General features: G+C 48.5%; 1 non-coding gene across 1 annotated transcript; it reads left to right on the top strand.

Moving 5' to 3' along the window:
• The first annotated feature begins 11,130 nt into the window (after positions 1 to 11,130).
• Positions 11,131 to 11,270, top strand: LOC138496256 (U4 spliceosomal RNA). The gene has a single exon (XR_011277785.1). It is a non-coding gene; the product is annotated as a U4 spliceosomal RNA (small nuclear RNA).
• Positions 11,271 to 24,212: the final 12,942 nt, after the last annotated feature.

The following is a 24,212-nucleotide window of genomic DNA, read 5'->3' as shown; positions in this document are numbered from 1 at the left end:
TTAGGTTTTTTCTGAATACCTTGCTTCGAGGGGAACACTGCGGTTCCAGACTACAAGAAGAAGATCAGGACAAGAGCCACAACCGGAAAGAAGGGTCAGGACAGCAACAGCCAGCATCACAATTCTGTGCTAAGAAGCTCCAGCCAAGACTTCAAAGAAGGAAAAGATGGCCGATGCTTTATCCCTGAATGAAACACTACTCCTGGAATAGGATAAAGCGGCAGAAGCAATCCATGGCGTGGAAATAGTGGTAGAGTTGCATCCACCAGTTTCAATGATGACAACGCAGACGCACTGGAGTATGAGGACAACGGCTATGATGAGCCAGCAGAAAAGGAGCAGCCGGCAAGGAAGAAGCAGCGTTGTGATGTCCGCAGCATGCCCGCCTCTTCAGACACCCACCCCGGCACCAAAAGAAAAGCACAATCAGGTACTGTGAAAAGCAATGTTAGAACAATTTTTTAAAATGGCATAAGGATGAGGGTGCTGGGAAAATGAAGAGGCATAGGGATGACTCAAGCAGCTCCAGCAGCAAGAGTGACAGCATGGACACAGAGTCTGACTCTGGGGGGCGAGGATGTCCAGGGCCAACTTAAAGCATGGGTTGGGCCTAGCAATGATGTGTCTCCAAGCCCACACATGAATAAATATGGGGGACGCACAGCCGGCAAAAGTGTGAATAGAAGCCTATGGCATGGCACACAGAGCGCAAAATTAAGACTTGGAAGAAGCAATTCATTGATATTTGTTGCCTATTGGAATATGAAGAATTAGGTTGTGTTTTCCGAGAGGGATAAGAAAGAGGAAGAAAAAGCGAGAGAAAAGAGGCCCACCCTGGAAAAGAATATTCAGAATTGGGAGGCCTCTTTTCAAATCCTGTCAACCATCCTCTTAAAAAAAAAAAAATTCCCAGAAGAGGGCACGGCATTGATTGCCTACCACCATAGAATCCTAGAGATCCACAATACCTTTGGGCAGAAATCATGGCTGAACTACGACAGGGAGTTCAGGAAGGAGATGCAGAGATTCCCTGACCTAGGCTGGGAAGAGGAAGACCCCAAACTGTATATTTCCCATGCCTTAAACAAAAACTCAGCTCAGTGTGCTCAGAATAATAAGGACCAAGAGCAGCAAAAGCAACAGAAGGGATAGAAACAGGCAGCATAACCAGCATAGGTCACAACAAGACAGTGCAAATGCCAACAAAAACAAACTCCCGTTTCGAAGACCGCCCCCAAGGGGGCAAAAAGCGGGGCAGAATTAGGGCAGTTTGGCAACCGCAGCACGGGGGGGCAAAGGTAGCACCCCGGGGACCTGCTGGTATTGCAACAGAGGGTCATGCAACAAGGGCACTGAGTGCAGATACAAGCACCAATACAGCACATGCAATGGTGACCACAGCAGCAACGACTGCACAAAAGCCTCTCCTTCCAGGCCCAGCCCAAAAGTCTCAGAGGGTAAAAACATGTATTAGTTATAAAATGGGGGCCTCACCAAAAAAAAAAAAAAATGGACCAACTAATAAAAATGTTAGAGAACTACCCTGACCCTGTAGCTAGATAATTCTTGGGTCAGGGCTTCAAAGATGGATTTCAGATCCCATTCAAGGGCCAGGGATCTCCCACTATACCCAAAAACCTAAAATCTGCCTCTTCCCTAGCCAACATAATAAGAGAATAAATTGGTAAAGAGCCAATACTAGGGAGGATTGAGGGTCCCTTCCAACACCCTCCTTTCATTGAGTTTTTTATGCTTCCCCCTGGCCTTTGTGCCCAAGAAACAGCAGGGGGAGTTTAGGACGATCCACCATTTATCTCACTCACCTGGAAGCTCTTTCAATGTTGTCATCCTTGCCACTGAGGCTACTGTATCTTACAGCTGCGTGCAGGATGCGGTTGGCTTGGTAAAACTGTCAGGTAGACACGCTCTCATGGCGAAAGCCGACACTAAGTCAGCATTCAGGCTGCCGCCTGTGCACAAGAACACCTACCAGTGGCTGTGTTTCCATTTTGACAACAAATTCTGTTTTGATAAACGCCCCCCTCTCCCCCAATGGGCTGCGCCATCGCGTGTGCCTACTTTGAACAGTTCAGTTCTTTCCTACAAAGGGTACTCCAACAGGCCACGCCTAGAGCCAGAATGGTACACTATCTAGATGATTTCTTCTTCACTGGCCCAGCAGGGTCTCCCATATGCAGCGCATCCATTAAGTTATTCAGTGAAACCAGGCAGGCATTAGGGGTTCCACTGACGCCTGAGAAGGCGGTAGGACCCACCACCACCCTGTCATTCTTAGGCATAGAGATTGACTCTTCCAAGAGGGAATGCTGCCTACCCATAGACAAAATAGAGGACCTTCTAAAGACAATAAGGTTGATGACAGGCCTGGAATAGGCGACGCTGCGGGAAATACAGTCCCTTGCTGGGAAGCTCAATTTTGCTACCAGAATCATGTTCCTAGGCCGGATCTTTAACAGGAACGTGGAACTAAAAATGAGGGTGGGTTACTAAGCCACACCACCACATCAGATTGGTCAAAGAAATAACACTAGACATGGCCATATGGGAATCATTTCCTAACAATTTTAATGGCCAGGTGATATGGCGCAAAACCATGAATGGAGCAGACAAAAGGTCCTTGTTCACAGATGCGGCTGGCAGCAAATGATTTGGGGTATGTTTTGGTAACAAGTGGTGCGCTGAGCACTGGCCTCCCTGCTGGCAGAGGAGGGGCTGGTCCAGGAACATCACACTGCTAGAGATATTCCCCATAATGGATGGCACTCTATCTAAGGGGGGGACTTGTTGGCCAGCACAGAACTGGTCACACGGTCAGACAACATGGCGGTTGTACACATGTTAAACAAGGGTGCTGCCTCCTGCCCTCTGGTGCTAAAAGTGTTGAGAGAAATGACAAAAAGTCACCCTGGAAAATAACATGGTAATAATTGGGCTGCACATTGCAGGCAAAGATAATGAGGCCGCTGACGCTCTGTCCCGTTTTTCAGTTCTCCACTTGCAAGGCACTAAACCCACAGGCAGAAGCCAGGAGGACAGCAGTTCCAGAAGAGGTTTGGGCCACCATGGACACATCCAAGGCAACCCCCGCCAGCCAGCCGGTCACAGCTCTCCCATCTGGCAGCAGTTTCATATTACACTAGATTAGCGGTGGCACCCGACCCCACCCACGGCGCACTAACCAGTTATGCTCTCAACGGTTGGTCCAAAATGGAAGGGGTCAAGTCAGACACCAGGCGCCCCCTCAATTTGGCTAAATTACAAAATTCTGCTAGACACCCTCCCTGCAGTATGCAACAATGCCTACGAGAGCTCACTATTTAGAGCTGCCTTCACACTCAACTACTCTGGGGCGTTCAGGATCAGCGAGATAGCCTCCAAAAACACAGGATCAGAGGTAGGGCTGTGAAACTGTGTAGGCCCAAAACTGACCAATTAGGAAAAGGGAGGATCATCAACCTGTACTGCATTGAGGAAACAGAATATTGCCCCATCTGCATCACCAGGGCCTTCACGAACAAGCGCCCCAGCCGGGGGGGGAGCAATTATTCACACACAAAACTGGGTCTGCCCTCAGTAGATTCCAGGTGAGGTCTGTCCTCAGGAAGGCTATAATAGCTATAGGATGGAATCCTACTGAGTTTGGATCCCACTCCTTCAGGAAAGGAGCAGCCACTTGAGCCTGGATGGGGGGGTTGCAAGAGAAAGCCATAAAAGGGAGTGGGGGTTGGAATCGGGGGCTTACAAAAGATACATCAGGAAATACTTGATTTAATATTATCTTCCTCCCCCCCCCCCGATTATCTCCTCATCATCCACCCATTTCGGGGGCAATGACTTGCCTCAGCTGGGCGGGACGTTTTTCTGGCTTAAATCGGCACCTCCCTCAGATCCCTGGCACGCATGCTAAGACTTCGAACAGAAGTGAAGAGGTCAGAAATCATCCCTCGCCAACAGTGGCATGAGGCAGAGTGCAGCAAAGCCATGGAGATTTCTAAGCGCAAACTGAACAAAGCCGTGGCCAATTTCTGCCATTTATCAGGCCTCAAATTTATTAAACATGGGATCTCGGTACACAACCAGGCCATGTTCTGCAATGACAGGGTTCACCTGTCCATTGAAGGTATGGACATTTCACCAGGAATATTTTCTGGACCCTGGCAGCCAGAGGCTGTACTTAATTCATAATCTCTTATTTTGGGGGGACCTGGGAGACGCCGGTCAGCATCCCCTCAGGGTGGCGGCGGGGATCAGCCTCGAGCGGGCCCCTAATTGGGATTAGGGCCCCCCGCTCACCTGTTCCCTCTGTCCCCAAAATATAGTATTGTTATCCTTATGTGATGTTATGGCTGGTTTTTCTTTTGCACCATGGCTGGTACTAAAATAAAGCTTGTGGCCAAAGTTTTTTCCACCTCACATCATGGTCGTCAGTCTCCTCATTCCTGCAACTGTCATTCTGTATTGTCTGTCTTGTCACACTTATCATCCATCCGTGTCACCCGCATGCCACTCCCCAGCAAAATGGGAACCCAGACAGCGCGTCTCCAAGATAGGAGGGTGAGGTGAGAGGGGCAGGTGACAACCGGCAGTCGCTGCCCCCTGTCACCTTGCCCTCCATACTTCAAAGGCCCCCCTTCCCATCCTGCGGATGCTGAGCGGGGGCCTTTTGAAGTTCAAAGAAGGGGCCGCCTTGCCCCCAGGCCGAATTTTGCCTTTATCTGGCGGGGGCAAGGTGGCCCTTCTCATGCTTCCTCCCCGTCAGCCACGAACAGCAGCAGGACGGCTGCAGGTCTAACAAACCATCCCTCCCACCCTACAAATAACCGTAAGGAAAAGCTATAGCGAGGGCCAGGTAGAAAATGGAACACAATCATAGCATTAGGGGAGGCTAAAACGCCTCACTTCAAAAAATAAACATAAAAATTCAACTCCAAGAAGGGCCTTCTTAAAATACTGGGGGGTCTTTTTGTCTATTAGTTAATATTCCAGGAAAATACAGTTATAGAAGACCCAGGCGCTCAGGATCCACCAGAGAACATCAATACAGGTGGGAGCCCTAGGGGTATAACAAAAGTGAAAAGGAGAGAGAAACTTGAGCAGACACATGAACTAGTAAGCCTCAAGTATCCACCTCCATGCATGCAGAAGGGGGGGTCTCACCACAAGTGGATCAGGAGCAGGGTAAGTTCCTAGTAAGGCTCTGGAACCCACCCCCTCACAATTTTGTTTATGCAAGATAAGCGCACTGGGGTACGCAAGTGGATTGTGGGCGGGGGAAGGTCCCAGCTAAGCCCTTAGAACCCACCCCAGCAGCGAAATAGTACAACACAAGCACTGAAGGGGTCTCACAACACAAGTGGTTCGGGAGCAAGGAACATTCTAGTAAGGCTCTCCTTTTGAACCCATTCCAGCTGTAAAAACAGGCAGCCTTAAGCGCTGAGGGGGTCTCACAACGCAAGTGGATCAGGAGCAGGGTAAAAACCTAGTAAGGCTCTTTGAACCCACCCCGGCTGTAAAAACAAGCAGCTTCAAGCACTGAGGGGGTTTCATAATGCAAGTGGATCGGGAGCTGGGTAAAAACCCAGTAAGGCTCTTTGAACCCACCCCCACTGTAAAAACAAGCAGCGCTAAGCGCTGAGGGGGTCTCACAAGGCAAGTGGATCGGGAGCAGGGTAAAAACCTAGTAAGGCTCTTTGAACCCACCCCGGCGGTAAAAACAAGCAGCTTTAAGCGCTGAGGGGGTTTCACAATGCAAGTGGATCGGGGGCTGGGTAAAAACCCAGTAAGGCTCTTTGAACCCACCCCGGCTGTAAAAACAAGCAGCTTTAAGCGCTGAGGGGTCTCACAATGCAAGTGGAGCGGGAGCAGGGAAAAAACCCAGTAAGGCTCGTTGAACCCATCCCGGCAGTAAAAACAAGCAGCGCTAAGTGCTGAGGGGGTCTCACAATGCAAGTGGATTGGGAGCAGGGAAAAAACCCAGTAAGGCTCTTTGAACCCCCCCGGCTGTAAAACAAGCAGCCTAATGTGCAGAAGGGGTCTCGTAGCACAAATGGATCTGGAGCAGGGAAGACCCTAGTAAGGCTCCTAGAAGCCACCCCCGTGGAAACAACTAGCCCGCAAACGGAGCGTGGGGGCTTCAAAAACTCAAGTGGATCATGTGTGGAGAAAGTGCCAAATTCATCTCCAAAGAGTGGACCAAGAGGCTAAAACGCCTCCATCCGTGGAAAAGTACAAAACACATGACCAAAAAATCAAAATGGCTCCAAGAACACATCCCGCGGAGGATCAAGTGAAAGGCTTCACAGCGCGGGGTTTTGTTCTATCAAGAAAAACGGATCAAGAGCCATAACTTCAGCGAAAATCACCCTGTGAGCAAGAGAGGGTGCAAGTGCTAAACCTGGTCAGGTTGGACATCAGTAAAAGGCACACAAGCGCACACCTCCCCACCTCACTTGGAAAGGACAAGAGAAAGCAGGATGAACCTGCTCCAAAGACAAGCAATTATGAACATGTCACAGCTCACACGCTGTGGCCAAACAACTGTCACAAGCTTTCATATGAATGGCGGCGGGGATCAGCCTCGAGCGGGCCCCTAATTGGGATTACGGCCCCCCGCTCACCTGTTCCCTCTGTCCCCAAAATATAGTATTGTTATCCTTATGTGATGTTATGGCTGGTTTTTCTTTTGCACCATGGCTGGTACTAAAATAAAGCTTGTGGCCAAAGTTTTTTCCACCTCACATCATGGTCGTCAGTCTCCTCATTCCTGCAACTGTCATTCTGTATTGCCTGTCTTGTCACACTTGTCATCCATCCGTGTCACCCGCATGCCACTCCCCAGCACAAAAACACTTCCAGGCTTACGGCGCTGCAGCCATTTCCCCTTATTAGATGGCTGCAGGGAAGGCGGCATGAGCCATGTGATGAGGAGATGCGCGGCAGTGCGACCCCCGTGGAGGAAAAGAAAACAAAAAACGAGTGCTCTGGGGTCGGAGCTCAAGAATTGAAGCCCAGACACCCGTGGAGAGCCTAAACCAGCAGGAGCAGTGGGTTTTCTATGGCGTACTCGGGCCAATGGCAGTGTTTTTTTTGTGTGCTTTTTTTTTAAAGGCAGAGAAAGGGAAAAAGAAAAGAAACACGAAAACGACCACGCTCACATGGACAGCAAAGCGCTCCACATCTGAGCAAAAGATAAGACCCGGGCCATCTGTGGTGAATGTGAATATATTAATAAAGTGGCGATAAGGGGGAACTATGCCAGTGCCGCCTCGGCCGTGGTCCTGGAAGCAATATGTGTGGGCAAATAGCGTTATGGCCTTTTGCAGTACCCGGGCCCAGGGTGGTGACTGGCTTTGGAAAGAAAAACAAAGAAAAGAAGAGTGGAAGAAGGGGGAACGAAAAGGAAGGGTTGCAGCTCTCTCGAGTGCTTGTGCACCCTGTGAGGCCGGTGGCCCATCATCCTGCCACCAGTGCCCTGCCATCTGTGTCTCCCCTCCAGCAGCCCCAATGTAAAAGAGGAAGTTTGAGGAGTGGCCTATCGCCCGTCAACAATACCCTGCCTCTGGTTTGCCCCTATGGACATGGACTAGGCTGATGTGGCCCTTGGTCCCTCCCACCCCCAGGTGCGGTTTTGCCAGCCCCCGAACTGGTGTGACTGTCCTGAACTAATACGGGCGAAGGTATAAACTGGCTTCCCACAACTCAACGAGTGCGTAACATGGACACAAGAGACATAACCATGAAGGCTGGGAGCCTGCAAACCTGGACTTGCTTAAAATGGCCCAGTCAATGGGCAATGTAAAGTTGTGAACATCCGTATGCGTGGAGTGCTTTATGTGGTGCCAGAAGCTCTCATTGGTGCCGTTCAGTGGCCTTAGACCTCACTCACCCAGGTTAATAAAGGGTCCTTTGACAATATGGTGAAACCTCCAACATGCCACCAACCCTAAATATGGGTATATGCTAAATGTGATTGTATGTGTAACTATCCCAAGTGTTGAGGTCTGCCATTTGTGTAGATGTCCAGTGAAGTTTGTTATTTGTTTGTTCCCTATGGAAAAGGAGGAGTGTAATGTGTCACCCCTCCTGGGGAGTGTGGTATCCCCCAGGAGCTTGTGGCAGTACCACTTGACTGTACACAATAAAAAGGAATGAGTACAGAGTAAATGAACCATGGTGTGTTGTGTCGTTATTCTGCAGCACCGTGCTGGTGCTGCATAGTTGGCTGAGGGCCTACCCTGCCAGTCCCTCCACCGTGACAGTGCCCCTGCCGGGCAACGCTGTCCCTCATGGCTGCCTGCCATGTTAGTAGAGCCCCTGTCAGGCAACTCTACATTGGAGAGCCAGTGCCCCTGCTGGGCAACGCCGGCGTCGTCTTCTGGTGGAGGCCTGGGTGCCCCCAAGCCTAGGAGAAGCCAGCGGGCTGACTGGGTGCCCCCAGTCCAGAACTTCTGCTGGGTGCCGCCAGCCTTGATGTCATGTTGGGTGCTTCTGACTTATGTAGGGTGACCCCTGCCCGTAATCCTGCTGTGTGACCGCAGCCCATGGTCTTCTGGGTGCCCCCAGCATGTCAGCTGGGTGCCCCCAGCCTTGTTCTGCCTGACCTGCGTGACCGCAAGCCAGGACATAACACACGGGTAAGGGCTCAAAAGGCTATCGGCCTGCAGTCACCCAAACGCAGCTTTAGTGGTCGACTGCACTTTGAGCAGTTGTTAGAGAGATTTCAGATAGTTGGAGATGTTTCAGTAGATCGCGCACATGGGTGCACGAAGGCGAAATACAGCCAGCAGCCAACAGTCACTCCCCACCCCCCTAATGGGGAGGTGCGTCAGAAAGGATCACGTCAAATATTAGGATCTAATCTAATGCAATTTTACAATTGGGTTATGAATGTATATGTGGGCGTTTTGGCTCACCTCCCAAGATATCAATCTTGAGCTGGCCGTGAAGTATTGAGATCAGTGGGGGAAAGCAAATCCACCCGCTTCCGCAGCTGAACACGGCAGAACACTTCCCACAACACTTTGCCAATTGCTTGTTAATATCAGTGAGCTCTGTAATTTGGCAACCTTCCACATCCATACCCGCTTGTCCATGCTGCCAATGCCTTCCTGATGAATACCCCAGATCATAGGATGACTTCCTTCTGGACGTTGAAGCTCGTGTAGCGGCTTGTCTGTTAAATGATTGGATTTCTGCAATAATATGGGAAAGATCCTTCACTGATACCACACCTCAGTGTCTGTTGCTTAGAACCCAACCGTGGGCAATCTCACTTGCCGAAGGAATGCAAAAAGCTTGTCCCACTTGGTCTGCCTTCTTTCGTGGAATGGGAGTAAAAAAAGCCTTCTTGGCATCCCAAACTATCACATTGTTGGCTGATCCACTTCAGGGCACTAGTCATCATAGGCAAGACTTTCTATGATATTGCATTTAAATCATGTCCTGTTGTTGCTAGCTTTTTGGCTCTTGACACCCAATCTGTTGTGCCCTTGCTTCATTTGAAGGCTTGGATCATGGGATTCAGCACCTGATCCCAGCAACCTGATTGGCTGGCTCCCAGGCTCGGACTGAGAGTCAAAATGTTGTGTTTTTGGTTTGGCCGCTTTTTGTTGGCCAATGTGGGCCCTTTTGATGAGTTAATTCACTCCGCGGCTAGTAGTTTTGACCAGTGTTGCTGAATATTCTTTAAAAATCACACTTTATAAAAAAAACTCCCCCTTGGTTACTATTCAAACAGTGTCACAAAAGAAATGAATAGCCATTTGCAACTGTGGGCCATTTTTTCATTGGCACACAAGACAATTGTATGGCCTAGTCCGACCCTGGTAGGGGGGCTAGGGAAGAGGGAGGAAGATGCACAAATAGAAGGAACACATTTGAGCACACTGCATGCAAGTGATGGCGGGGTACCAGGGGCAGTAAGGACATTACAGAAAGATGCATGGGGCTGTGGATGAGAGGGTGAAGGGGCACTGGGCTCCAAATGAGCATGTGGTGTAAAGGGAGGGCAATGGACATCATAATTGGCGAGCCAGGCACGACATTGTATGGGTATCTCCACGGATCTAACCGGCCAGGGCACTCCTAAGATTAGAAGGACTGATGGCATTTGTGTATTTAAATGTTTATATTCACGGGTCTTTGCGTGCACCAGGCCCAGATGCTTGTACATTTAAAAAAAAACACTATCAGAGAAGGAACAGGTTTTTGATAACACCACGCTCGCTTTCAGTCAGCAGTTATCCGGTTTATACCAGGGAATGCCATTCCATCGCCTCCTGTTAAGTTTGTACAGCGCCCTCTATTAACAGCCGGTGGTATTGCATAGTTGTACTTATGGTGCCTGGTTAAGCTTGTGCAACGTCCTCTATTAACAGCCAGTGGTATTGCATCCTTTTACGTGTGGTGCCTGGTTAGGTTTGTGCAGCGCCCTCTATTAACAGCCACCGGTATTGCATCATCGCAAGTGTAGTGCGCAGTATTCAAACTTTGTTATGCTGGGCACCGCTCCTGCTCCATCCAGCGCTGTAAAAAGAACTATACACCTTAAAGGAGGAACGTGCCATAAAAAAACACACGTTTAACAATCAAATGTAGTGGAGAACAAGAACAAGGTCGGCAAGTTTCGACGAGATGAGAGACCGGAAAAGGCCCAGCAGCCTGAGTCCTGGACCGCGTGGGATCACGCTAACACTGTAAGAAACTGGCGATGCACCAATGAACGCTCTGGGATAGCATGTATCTAAAATGCCGGAGCTTCCATGAAAGCGGGTGAAGATTGACAGCAGGAGAGCAGGGACAGCAACGTTCCCCCATGAGCCGCTCCATGTGCTCCCAGGAGAGTCGGCATTGCCTAGTCCTTCTTCGATTGCCATAACGACGTTCAAACTCTCGTGCTTGCTAATTTAGTATGCTCGTTCCCACAATTCGCGGCGCTGTCTATTCCGAGCGAAGCAGACGAAAAAAAGAGCCGAGCATCCCTTTTCATGCATGTCATCATGTTTGCTATAGAATAGTATGTAATTGTAATCCTGAAGATGAGCATGTTTGTCACACTCTCTTTCATAGGTTATAGTTATGATGGCTTGGGTAAATTACCGACTGTGCGTTAGCTTTGCGCAGTGGCAGTATCGTAGCCAATGAGGTTTAACCGAGGCGCGATTATTGCTTATTGAAAACTTTACCCAATACCCCGCCAAGGTGACTTGAAATATAGTCGACTTGGTAATTTTTGACAGTCTCCACGGAGACTGATCTTTCAAAGTATAAAGATAGATCAATTTTTTATGGATTGCTAGTGGTTGAAAATGGACGCTGACTTTCCATGCGCAGCGAAATCTTTATGCACATGTATTCACCTAATAAGGAGTTCGATCGGAAGCTGTTGTAGAGCACATCCAGTATGCAATATCTCAACTCTTTATTGTTGATGTTAAAGCGGTGCATTCTACAGCATTCTTTTAGTGAAAAATTAGCTAAGACACTCAATTTACATTTGGTTTTATACAGTGGTCGAAGTGTACAAAAAGAAGTAGTGGAACTATGTTCTCTGATGGCCTGCACCGCTCCTCACAAACCCCATCGCCACACCCCATACCACGCACAATACACACTCCCAAACACTTGCACCTGCTGTTTAAGGGAACGTTCAGTGCATTGCACTGAAAGTGCAAGTTTCAACTTCTTCCTACACTTTTATTTTAAAACGAAACCATTCCGGAACGGTTTCTTTTTAAAGTAAAAGTATAGGAGCTGTCAAAGGTAATTTGAAAAAGTACAGGAGCACTGCTGCCGACCGCTCCCGCTCACTTCGACCACTGGTTTTATAGGGTAACACGTGGAAATTGTTTTTAAAAATGCATCGTCCCAATGTGCCAAACACTGCATACATAATAGTCCTCTCAAAGAATCAATCAAAATTGGCTAGTAATCAAATGTCATTTTAATTTTCAGCCTCTGCCAACACGTGTTTTGACCTTAAACCACAGGTCTTCATTAGGGCATTCATGTTACTCTTATTCAAGTAGTCTTCTCCAATTCTATGAAAATCAAATCTTCCAATTCTTAGTTTATACACTTTCTACAATCTCTTGTTATAGTCCTTGTCATAAGTGTCAAACTCCTGAACCTAATAGCTCTGCGCTAAACTCACATGTGGGATTTCCACACACTTATGATACTATTTCGTGGGATTAGTTCCCAGCAACCAAGGGCTTCTGTCAGGATTAAAGGAACAGTGTGATAAAAAATATTATGGTCTTAAAAGATGAGCAATAGTACAAAATATATAACAAACATGTTTTTAATATAAGTTCCTATGTAAAATGGTACACAAATAATGTTTAAACCCCTTTAAAATCAAGCATGAGGAGGCGTCCATTAAGTGAAATGTGCGAGCTTCCTGTTCTTGAGTTAATCCGTGCCCTTGCGGCACTAATGAAGCAAAAGCCACCTGCTGGTAGCTGATATTACAGCGGCGGCTTTTGCCTCATTAGTGAGACACAGAGAGCAGAGAAGTGCTTTTATAAATACAGCGTTGTTGTATTTATGATTGCTGTGATTAGAAAACCATGGAAATCATAAATACAACAATGTTGTATTTATAATTGCAGTGATTTTCGATTTGAGTCTCCCGGGCTCCCTGGGCCTGGGGGGGCCTGTGAGACTCAAAGCGAAAGCCAGCGTAATCATAAATACACAACGTTGTATTTAATATTGCAGTGGCTTTCGCTTTGAGTCTCCCAGGCTCCCCTGGGATTGGAGGAGCCCATGACACTCAAAACGAAAGCCGCTGCCATCATAAATACAACGTGGTTGTATTTATAATTGCAGTGGTTTTCTTTCTAAGTTTCCCGGGCTCCTCCAGGCTGGGGAAACTCGAGAAACTTAGAAAGCCACTGCAATCATAAATACAACACAGTTGTATTTATGATTGCTGTGGTTTTCTTTCTATGTTTCCCGGGCTCTCCCGGCTCGGGAAACTAAAAAGAAAACCACAGCATTTATAAATACAACAGTGTTTTATTTATAAATGCAGGTACTTTTGTTTTGAGTCTCCCGGGCTCCCCCGGCTCGGAGGAGCCCGGGAGACTCAAAACAAAAGCTGCTGCAGTCATAAATACAGCGCAATTGTATTTATAATTGCAGTGTTTTACTTTTTTAAGTTTCCCGGGCTCCTCCGGCCCAGGGGGAGCCCGGGAAACTTAGAAAGAAAACCACTGCAATCATAAATACAACATAGTTGTATTTATGATTGCAGTGGTTTGAATATAAAAAGTAAAAAAATAAGCACTTACCAGGCAGCTGTCTTCCTGCCTGCATTCTCTGCTCTCTGCGTCTACGGTACTAATGAAGCAAAAGCCGCTGTTGTAATGAAAGCTACCAGAAGGTGGCTTTTGCTTCATTAGTGCCGCGAGGGCACAGATGAACTCAAGCACAGGAGGCTCGTCCATTTCACATTTGTGTAACATTTTACATAGGAACTTTCATTAAAAACATGTTTATTATATATTTTGTATTATTGCCCATCTTTTAAGACCATAACATTTTTGAGCGCACTATTCCTTTAACTCAGACTCTTGGCCTTCCCGTGGCAACAGAATGCACCTCGTGCCATGTCGAGCCTGACAAGTCAGTGATGCAGCCGGCTGCGGTTCTAGGGCTTGACCGCTTTGAAAATGTCCTTAAAAGATGGACGCTGGTTGATGCTTGTTGTGGCACTCCTAGCTTATTCGCTGGGCACATGTCATCCTTTAAGGCGGACGGCCCAAAGCTGAGGAGAGTGTTTTGCAGGCAACGGCCTTCTCCTTTGGTCAGGGACTCTGGCACTTCCCACCTCGGAAGCTTGCTGGCACAATTTAGCAGGGCACGCTGTGTGCTGGCTGGGTACCGGTTCTGGAGCTGCTGGGCGGGTCCTCTGAGGTTGGTATCTCCCTCTGTTCCCTGGGAGATGTCTAGTGGTTGGATCTTGCTTCCCTCTTGGAAATCCTGGCCTTCCTTCACGGACTGAAGCTGTAAGGCAGACTGGTCCTTCAGCCAGGGCCAAATGAGTTCTTCTTCTTACTCCTTTTGAAGTCATTGGATGATCTTCCAAAAGAGGGGCTCAGCCCTCTTTTAAAGCCAAATGGGCCACAGTGATTGGTGCAGGCTAAGCCTACCTTAATGAACCAATCCTGGGTCCCCACCGATAATCTTCTGTTATGCGTGAGGTCATAACCAGAGTGCTTTGCAACAGGAAAGGTAAGATGGGTGAAAACATGTAATACTAAGTCCCACCCCTCTTCCTGTCTGTTGCAGATCAAAGGGTCTCCCTAGTTAAATGAGCTCTCTGTGCTTCCTGATCAAAGCACAGGTCTCCCTTGAAGTTTATGGCCAGAACAGACTTTCTTTTCCATCAAATCACATACTTCTACCCTCTGAAAGGGGTTCCCCCGGCAGGGGTTGCCTACAGTAAACAGTTGTTCCAGACAGGACATTCACTGCCCTTCATACTAGAGGTGGGGGCTGACTTCCACTTGACACAGATGCATATCAAAGAGGTATTGGGATTCCTGTCCACTTTGTCAGCCACTGCAGCTAGGCCCCATGTGGGCCTGTTTGAAGTATTCTGTATTAGTATGCTAATTATGTTTAATGGCTGCCACCATCCTGCAGGGCCAACAAAGGATAGGGCGGATTCATGGAGCCTTTGTTATTTAAGTAGGCTGGCCATGTCACGAGGAAGGTGTTGCTCTCCTCCTCTTGATGCTTTCATGTACTCCTGGATGTCACATTCCACTGAACATGACAGGAGTGTAACGCTCACCTGATTCCCACGGAGGCGCTGATCCCGGCTGGGCTGCTATCGTTTCTTCAATTGAGAAGCGTAGAGCTCGGACGACTCTCAGGACTGGGCTTCCTCTTATCGAATGTCTGACTTGCAGGGTAAGTTTTCTGCAGGTGGAAGAAAAAGGGTTAATCACCGTTTGATGGGATTCCTTCTCCCACCAATCGCCAGTTTCTCCCACAGCCTAGCATTCTACTTGTCCCAGCTCCCTCTTTAGGCGTATAAATGCTGAGCTCTCCATCCTGCGTCTGGTGCAGGGGTGCGTGGATTCCAGTTACGTCACTGGATGAGTTCAGTGTTGAGGCTCAAGTCTTTTGCGGCCTTAGTTGTGGCACTGGTGCTGGGATGCCGAAGAGCGATGCCGCCGTTACTGCACGAGCGGATGCCTGTAAGTATACTGTAGTCTTTAGGCTTTAAAAGATGGGCACCTCAATAATGTCCCTTTTCCTTTGTTTCAGGCCTCGGGATGCTGTGGGCGTAGTTTTCCGTTGCCGCTGCATGTGCCGATGCACATAAGTATAATGTTCGTTGGCCGCTTTTAATGGCACCTCTAATAATGTCCTTTTTCTAGTTTTCAGGTGCCGGGATGCTGCGGGCTTTATATCCGTTGCCACTGCACGTGCCGATGCACGTAAGTATAATGATCGTTGGCCGCTTTTAATGGCACCTCGAATAATGTCCTTTTTCTAGTTTTCAGGTGCCGGGATGCTGCGGTTGATGCGGCCGCTTCTGCACGTGCAAAAACTGGTAAGTTAAGATGAATGCGACTGCCTTCACCCGAACCCCTTTTTAATTATGTCCTTTGCCTTTCAGGTGCAGAGAAGCTGCCGAAGAGAAGGCCGCGGTTAGCTCCGTTGCAATCACGGATGGATCAGGTAAGCGGGCGTGGCTGCGAGCGAGTTGCACTTTTCTAACCTTATGTTTATTCTTTGCAGGTTTTGCCGGTGACTGGATTCCGGGATCTGGTAAGTATTGTTCTGTGTCTTTCTTCATCCACAGGTTGCTGCGCGGAAGCTGAAGATGACTCTGGACCTGGAATGCAGGAGCCGACTCGGTGAGCGTCCTGCTGCTGCTGCAGAATAACGCGAAGCACGTGTTTTCCATCGGGCATGGTTTAAATAGCAGAGAAGTGCTTCCAGTGTGTGTTCTTCCACCGGTTCCACCCAGGTAAGAAAAGAGTTCTTGAATGGAGGGAATAGTTCCTCCCAGCCCTGATGGCTGGGGACTTCAACCAGACTGGATTGTTCTGGGTAAATATGCAGCATGGTCTGCCTCAGGTAAGTCCACTCAAGCATTATTGCACTGTTTATCAATATGAGCACGGCGCCTATGGCGCCGGGACTGAAACCCTTCATGAGCCTGGCGCCAAAGGCGCCAGGACACGGTCCAAAGGGCCCTGTAGGGGTCTGCTGGGTCCGGAGTAGTGGAAGACGGGTCTGCTTCCGAGGGTGCTGGGCCAGTCTTGGCCCCTCGGGAGTAGCGCCCATGACAGCACCCCCCCTCAATGCCCCTCCCAAACCTGTCCTCCCCGGGGGTTTTGGTTTATCAGGAAAGGTTCGGTGAAATTTCTTGGCTAGACGAGGAGCATGGACGTGGTCATAGGGTTCCCATGACCTTTTCTGAGGTCCGTAGCCTTTCCAGTCGATTAGGTAGAATAGCTTCGATCTGATGATTTTAGAGTCCAAAATGTCTTTTACTTCAAATTCGGGCTCCCCATTCACTTGAATGGGCTCTGGAGGATTGGTCAATCTGGTTCCAGGTTGCATGGTTTTCAAAAGAGATACGTGAAATACAGGATGTATTCTCATATGGGTTGGCAATTCTAATTTAACGGCCACTGGATTAATTATGGCCGTAATTGGATATGGTCCCAGGTATTTGGGGTTGAAGGTGCGAGGCCCTTTAAGCGATAAATGTTTGGTGGACAGCCAGACTTGATCCCCAACCTGGCATTGAGGGGCATTGCTTCGGTGTTGATCTGCTCCTTTTTTGTACCTCTCTTTAGCTTGTTGTAGATGTGCAGTCTCTTCCTTAAAAGCTTGGGTAATAACGGTGTGCAATTGATCCACGGCGGGTGTTCCAAGATCTTGAGGTGGATCAAGGTTGGAGGTTCGAGGATTAATCCCATACAAGATGTAGAAGGGACTCTTCCCGGTACCCGAATGAACTGAATTGTTGTAAACATATTCAGCTATCCAAAGGATGTCCTTCCAGTTACTCTCCGACTGTTGTAGCATGCATCGTAAATATTGCTCGAGAGTCTGGTTTGTTCTCTCGGTTTGCCCGTCGGTCTGGGGATGATGGCTGGTCGAAAGTCTTACATCGATTTGAGCTAATCGACAACAGCTACGCCAAAAGTGGGAAATAAACTGGCTCCCCCTATCTGAGATTAGTACTGACGGGAAGCCGTGTAGCCGGACGATGTTTTCAAGAAATACTTTGGCTAGGACTGATGCTGAAGGTAAGCCTTTTAGCGGAATGAAGTGGGCCATTTTAGAAAACAGGTCCACAATAACAAGAATGGTGTTGTACCCGGAACAGGAGGGTAAGTCTGTGATGAAGTCCATGGAAAGGGTATGCCAGGGACACGGTGGGATGTCTAATGGTTGCAGAAGACCAGCCGGCCTCTTCTTCTGACCCTTGTTTTGAGCGCACACACCGCAGGACATCACACATTCCTTTGTCTTTTCTCCACGAAGGCCACCAGAAGTGTCTCTTCACCTTTTCTGTGGTTTTGGCAATGCCAGGGTGACCCTCAATTAATGAATCATGATAGCAGGAGATTACCTGTCTTTGTAAATCGGCGTGTGGTAGGAACAATCGTCCTTGGAAATAAGGCAAGTCATTGCTTACGGTGAAATCTTTTCCTTTTTGTAACCAGTTCAGTAAGTCTGGTGAGGTTACAAGTTGTTTAGTTTTTTCTTCAATATCCTCAATGGATTGTGAAGAAATCAGACCCACAATCCTTTGTTCAGGAATTATTGGTACAGGTTCTGGATTGGCAACGTTATCTCCCATTCCAATTCGGGAAAGAGCATCCGCTTTGCCGTTCTTTTTGCCGGGGCGATAAGTGATCACGAAGTCAAATTCAGCAAAGAATAGAGCCCAGCGAAGCTGTCTGGAGGATTGAGCCTTGGCGGTTTTCAGATACTGCAGATTTCGATGATCGGTGATCACTGTGACGGTGTGTCTGGCCCCGAGGAGATAATGCCGCCATGCCTTAAAGGCTGATTTAATCGCTAGAAGCTCTTTGTCTGTGATGGTGTAGTTGATCTCAGGCGCCGAGAACTTCCGAGACCAGAATGCCACAGGATCCAGTTGGTTAGTCTCTGGATCTCTTTGTGATAGGACTGCTCCCATTGCTAAGCTGGAGGCGTCGGTTTCAACGATGTAAGGGAGGTCCGGGCGTGGGTGTTTCAGTATTGGCGCCGAGGTGAATTTAGCCTTTAGCTCTTGGAAGGCTTGGTCTGCTTCTGCGGACCATTCAAAGCGTTTATTTTTTCTTAAGAGGGCGGTGATGGGTTGTACCACTCATGAAAACTCTGGAATAAATCTACGGTAAAAATTGGCAAAGCCTAGCATGCTTTGAACGCCTTTCACGGAAGTAGGAGACGGCCATTTGAGGATAGCGTCTACTTTTCTCGAGTCCATGTGGACTCCTTTGGGTGTCAGAATAAATCCCAAAAATTCGACCTCAGTGACATGAAAAACACATTTTTCGAGGTTGGCAAAAAGTTTATGTTGGCAAAGTTTTTCAAGGACCGCCCTAACATGATTTCGATGGTCAGCTTCTGAAGATGAGTACACAAGAATGTCATCTATGTAGACGACAATGCAGACATCAATGAGCTCTCTGAGGACATCATTCATAAAATATTGGAAGGCGGCCGGTGCATTGCATAGTCCAAAGGGCATCACTTGGTATTCAAATAGCCCATACTTAGTGCGAAAGGCCGTCTTCCATTCATCTCCTTCCTTGACCCGTACCAAGTGATAAGCTCCCCGGAGATCAAGCTTAGTATAAATACAGGCGTTTTTTACCTGGTCAAGGAGTTCCGGGATCAGAGGTAAGGGGTACCGGTTTTTTACTGTTATCTGGTTCAGAGCACGATAATCTATACAGGTTCTGAGGTCACCTTCTTTTTTTGGTACGAAGAACAGAGCCGAGGATGCAGGGGACTTTGACGGACGGATAAAGCCATCGGACAGGTACTGGTCTAAATACTGTCGCAGATGAAGGTTCTCAGGCTTGGTAAGGGCGTAAATCCTACTGCAAGGGGGAGTTGTACCGGGTAGCAAATCTATCTGACAATCGTATGATCTGTGGGGTGGTAAGGTGTTAGCCTGTTCCTTTTGAAAAACATCTTGGAACTCTCGATACTCTAGAGGTAATTGTGGACCGTCAGCCGTTACTGACGCTAGGCCAATGTTGGGTCGTGGATAACAAGTTGGTGTGCACTCTGGGAACTTTATCGTCTTTGCTCGCCAATCAATCTGAGGATTGTGTTTCTCCAACCAAGGAATCCCTAGAATTACTTGGAATTGAGGAGCCTTGATCACGTCGAACACAATTACCTCCTGATGCCCGTCTTGGCCTAGTATCGTCACTTCAGTAGTGGTAAGGGTCACTGGTCCGGAGGCGATTTCCGTCCCATCCACGATGGTAATGACGTCTTTAACCACCTTTGGACAAAGAGGTAAGTTCATCCTGGAAGCCAATTCGCTGCCCACATAATTTCCAACTGCGCCGCTATCAATGTATGCCTTAATTGCATGCAAACGATCTGGTTGCTCTGGGTTTACGAGGACCATTGGCATTATGAAGTGCGAGGTCAAAGAACTGGTTTTTACGCTCGGCAAGCGGACCTCTACACTTGTCGGGCGAGGTCGTTTACCGGCTCAGGCTTTTCAGAACTCTTATCAGAAGCTCCCACTGTCTTCTTAGGTGGTTTCACCGGGCAATCTCGAAGAAAATGTCCTGAATTTCCACAATAGAGACATAGTTGCATTTGTCGTCTCCTGTCGCGTTCTTTCTGGGTTAGGGGACTCTTTACAACCCCAATTTGCATAGGTTCGACGGCTTCAACTCCTTTGGTGTGACTTTGAGGCTTAGGGAACACTCGTGTTTCAAACCTGGATCGATCCGCCTTTCTGTTTTGTAGTCTGTGATCCAATTGGACCACCAAATCAATGTACTCTGAACAATCCTGAGGAGGATTCACTACCTGGGCAAGGACGTCTTTGAGTTCGCCACGCAAACCCCTGTGAAAAAGCGTGATTCTTTTGTCCACAGGCCATCTGGTTTCCACGATTAGCCTATTGAATGATGCAATGTAGGCCAAAAGATCTTGATTGCCCTGTCGTAGGGAAAGGAGTTCGTTGTCCAGGGCCTGCCCATGGGAATGCCTTGCAAAAAGTCTTTCCATATTTGCCTGGAAGGTCGGGAAATCACGAAGGATCGGGCCATCCTGTGTAACCAGAGGGATCGACCAATCAGCGGCACTGCTGCTAAGATACGAAAGCACAAAGGCTACCTTAGTCTGGTCAGTCGGAAAGGCTGCGGGTCTACAAAGTAAGTGCAATCGGCATTGATTTATAAACACCGCAAACCTTTTAGGGTCACCAGAGAAGCGTTCAGGTGGTGCCAATGGCACATTTCCGGGTAGGTTGATTTGAACAGGATTGGCTGAAGCCGCTGGGATATAGCTCCCTCCTGAATTAGGTAGCAGGGTTTGCCCCGCTTGTGTCTGTAATAACTGTCTGGCGAGATCATCAGTTCGTTCTTTTGATATTATCAATTCCCTCCTAAGGGCATTCGTTTCCTGGCGGGCAGCATGAACTTCAGCTCTTAATTCCCCTAATAACTGGGCCAGTTGGTCTGTGTCGGAAGTTTCCATAGCGCCTGGGTAGGAGGTTATTGGTGGGCTTCGCGTTCTGTAACGCTCACCTGATTCCCAAAGAGGCGCTGATCCCGGCTGGGCTGCTATCGTTTCTTCAATTGAGAAGCGTAGAGCTCGGACGACTCTCAGGACTGGGCTTCCTCTTATCGAATGTCTGACTTGCAGGGTAAGTTTTCTGCAGGTGGAAGAAAAAGGGTTAATCACCGTTTGATGGGATTCCTTCTCCCACCAATCGCCAGTTTCTCCCACAGCCTAGCTTTCTGCTTGTCTCGGCGAGCTCTCACCTTAGGCGTATAAATGCTGAGCTCTCCATCCTGCGTCTGGTGCAGGGGTGCGTGGATTCCAGTTACGTCACTGGATGAGTTCAGTGTTGAGGCTCAAGTCTTTTGCGGACTTAGTTGTGGCACTGGTGCTGGGATGCCGAAGAGCGATGCCGCCATTACTGCACGAGCGGATGCCTGTAAGTATACTGTAGTCTTTAGGCTTTAAAAGATGGGCACCTCAATAATGTCCCTTTTCCTTTGTTTCAGGCCTCGGGATGCTGTGGGCGTAGTTTTCCGTTGCCGCTGCACGTGCCGATGCACTTAAGTATAATGTTCGTTGGCCGCTTTTAATGGCACCTCTAATAATGTCCTTTTTCTAGTTTTCAGGTGCCGGGATGCTGCAGGCTTTATATCCGTTGCCACTGCATGTGCCGATGCACGTAAGTATAATGATCGTTGGCCGCTTTTAATGGCACCTCTAATAATGTCCTTTTTCTGTTTTCAGGTGCCGGGATGCTGCGGTTGATGCGGCCGCTTCTGCGCGTGCAAAAACTGGTAAGTTAAGATGAATGCGACTGCCTTCACCCGAACCCCTTTTTAATTATGTCCTTTGCCTTTCAGGTGCAGAGAAGCTGCCGAAGAGAAGGCCTCGGTTAGCTCCGTTGCAATCACGGATGGATCAGGTAAGCGGGCGCGGCTGCGAGCGAGTTGCACTTTTCTAACCTTATGTTTATTCTTTGCAGGTTTTGCCGGTGACTGGATTCCGGGATCTGGTAAGTACTGTTCTGTGTCTTTCTTCATCCACAGGTTGCTGCGCGGAAGCTGAAGATGACTCTGGACCTGGAATGCAGGAGCCGACTCGGTGAGCGTCCTGCTGCTGCTGCAGAATAACGCGAAGCACGTGTTTTCCTTCGGGCGTGGTTTAAATAGCAGAGAAGTGCTTCCAGTGTGTGTTCTTCCACCGGTTCCACCCAGGTAAGAAAAGAGTTCCTGAATGGAGGGAATAGTTCCTCCCAGCCCTGATGGCTGGGGACTTCAACCGGACTGGATTTTTCTGGGTAAATATGCAGCATGGTCTGCCTCAGGTAAGGCCACCCAAGAATTATTACACTGTTTATCAATATGAGCCCGGCTCCTATGGCGCCGGGACTGAAACCCTTCATGAGCCTGGCGCCAAAGGCGCCAGGACACGGTCCAAAGGGCCCCTGTAGGGGTCTGCTGGGTCCGGAGTAGTGGAAGACGGGTCTGCTTCCGAGGGCGCTGGGCCAGTCCTGGCCCCTCGGGAGTAGCGCCCATGACAAGGAGGACTGCGCTCGTAGGCTGTGTTCACCCGAGTACATGTGACTATTATGTGTTTGTTGTGCGGTGAGCATAGGAAAATGTGCCCCACACATTTTCCAAAAGATTGATCTCCCATCATTCAATTTCTCAAAAATTATCAAAAAAGCCCAGTCGAGGGCACACCCGCTGTGCGGATGGTCGATATTCCACACAATACACCCTTTCTGCACTTGTGTAAGTCTCTTCCACGCTATACGGACAGGATTTATAAATATAGCGCGGAATGGACACAAGGTACAGAGGGCAAGCTGCCATGGCCAAAAGAAGAGAGCTTCTCCAAATGTGCGAAGCAACCATTACATGCGCATATACACAAGGCTTACAAGGGGAAGAAGTTGAGCCAGCGAATGGCTATATTTGAGTTGTGGAAAATGTTTCAGGACAATGAGGGGGACTTGGTGCAGCAACACTGGATGCTAAGCCAGCAAGAGGCCATGGGCGATAAGCCCTCCGCCCTCCTCCTCTCCTCCCCTCTTCCCCTCTTCCCCCTCCTTCTCTTGAACACAAAAGCAAAGGCATGAGCGGGGGCCCAGGGATTATACCCATCTAGGGAATTAAGAGCTGTGGCAGGTTATACCAACCCTATATTAGTACCCCCAGTGTATAGGAAAAGGGAGGGTCAGGCCGTGACCGAGCAAGTGACTACGGGAATGCGAGGCACCAGCATTGAAGGCAAGGAGTGCAGCGAAATACAGTCATGCTTAAAGGAAAACGACTTTGAGAAGTGAGGAAGCGTGAGGGACATGAACCCATAGTTCTGAACGAGTGGATAGGTGGACAGATACTGCTTAAACTAGACAGGAAAGTAGTGGGAGACACGGGAGGCACCAACAAACAAGCTGTGAGTGGTAAGGGTGCAGATGAAGCAAGAGCATGGGCAGCAGTAATGGAAGAAGTAGAGAGAAGGGAGAGAGAGGAGAAGGAAGAACATGAAAAGATACATAGGGAGAAGCAGAAAGCAGAGGTGCGAGAAGCACAGAGACAGAGAGCTTGAGGACAGGGCAGAAGAAGAGAGGGAAAGGCAAGTGCAAATAGAGAAGGACAAGAAAAAGTGGCAAGTGGAGCGGCCCCTTAGAGAGCGAAGGTGCAGGGAAGAGGATAGGCGCGATGTAAGGGAAGTACAAGTAAAGATGGGTTTAGCATGTTTTAGTGACGACAATGAGGGTGAGGCGCAAGGGAGGGGAGAGCGAAACAGAGGTGGGAAACGTAGCAGGGATACCCTGCATATAGACAGACATGGGGACATTGCTTCCTCCGTGATGGGGGGGGGTGCGGAATCAAAAGTCACGTAGATGAAAGGCAGCAGGATGGCGCAGGGTTGAGGAGCCCTAGCTTCCAGGAAAACTTTGACAGTGCTGGTGGGGACACAGGGTCTGATGACGACTTAGTGGGGAGTGAGGACGAGGAGGTAGGGCAGTCCTTCCATCGTTCTCAAGGAAAGAGCCCAGACCATTCCACCCAAAAAAAACATTGCTGACAACAACTAATCTCAGTGCACTCTTAATTGGGAATATGTCCCAATGATTTCAGTTATTATATTTCAATAGCTATAATGACTGCACTCAAAATATATTCCTTAACATCAGTTCTCAAAATACATATTTATTTCTTCTCATAATCACCAGAGGCTCTTGATTTCATTGATCAAGTTAAACAAGTGAAATAAGTAAAATCATAAAAGTGCAAAACCTTTCTTATCATTCCATTTTTAACACATCTGCCATATTTTTTAAATATCCTATTCACTCTAGTTCAACTGTGTCCACATTGTAAGTTTCTGTACATCAAAACAGAAAATCTAAACCAGCATGTAGAGTAGCAGTTGCATGCCTCTGCAAGAAGTCCCGCCCCCCACTTTCTGTA

This window comes from Ambystoma mexicanum, chromosome 10, assembly GCF_040938575.1.
Source record: "Ambystoma mexicanum isolate Mex_15411 chromosome 10, UKY_AmexF1_1, whole genome shotgun sequence".
In the NCBI taxonomy this organism is placed as follows: domain Eukaryota; kingdom Metazoa; phylum Chordata; class Amphibia; order Caudata; family Ambystomatidae; genus Ambystoma; species Ambystoma mexicanum.
The sequence above is the reverse complement of the archived record's forward strand: the minus strand, read 5'-3'. Positions and strand labels throughout refer to the sequence as shown.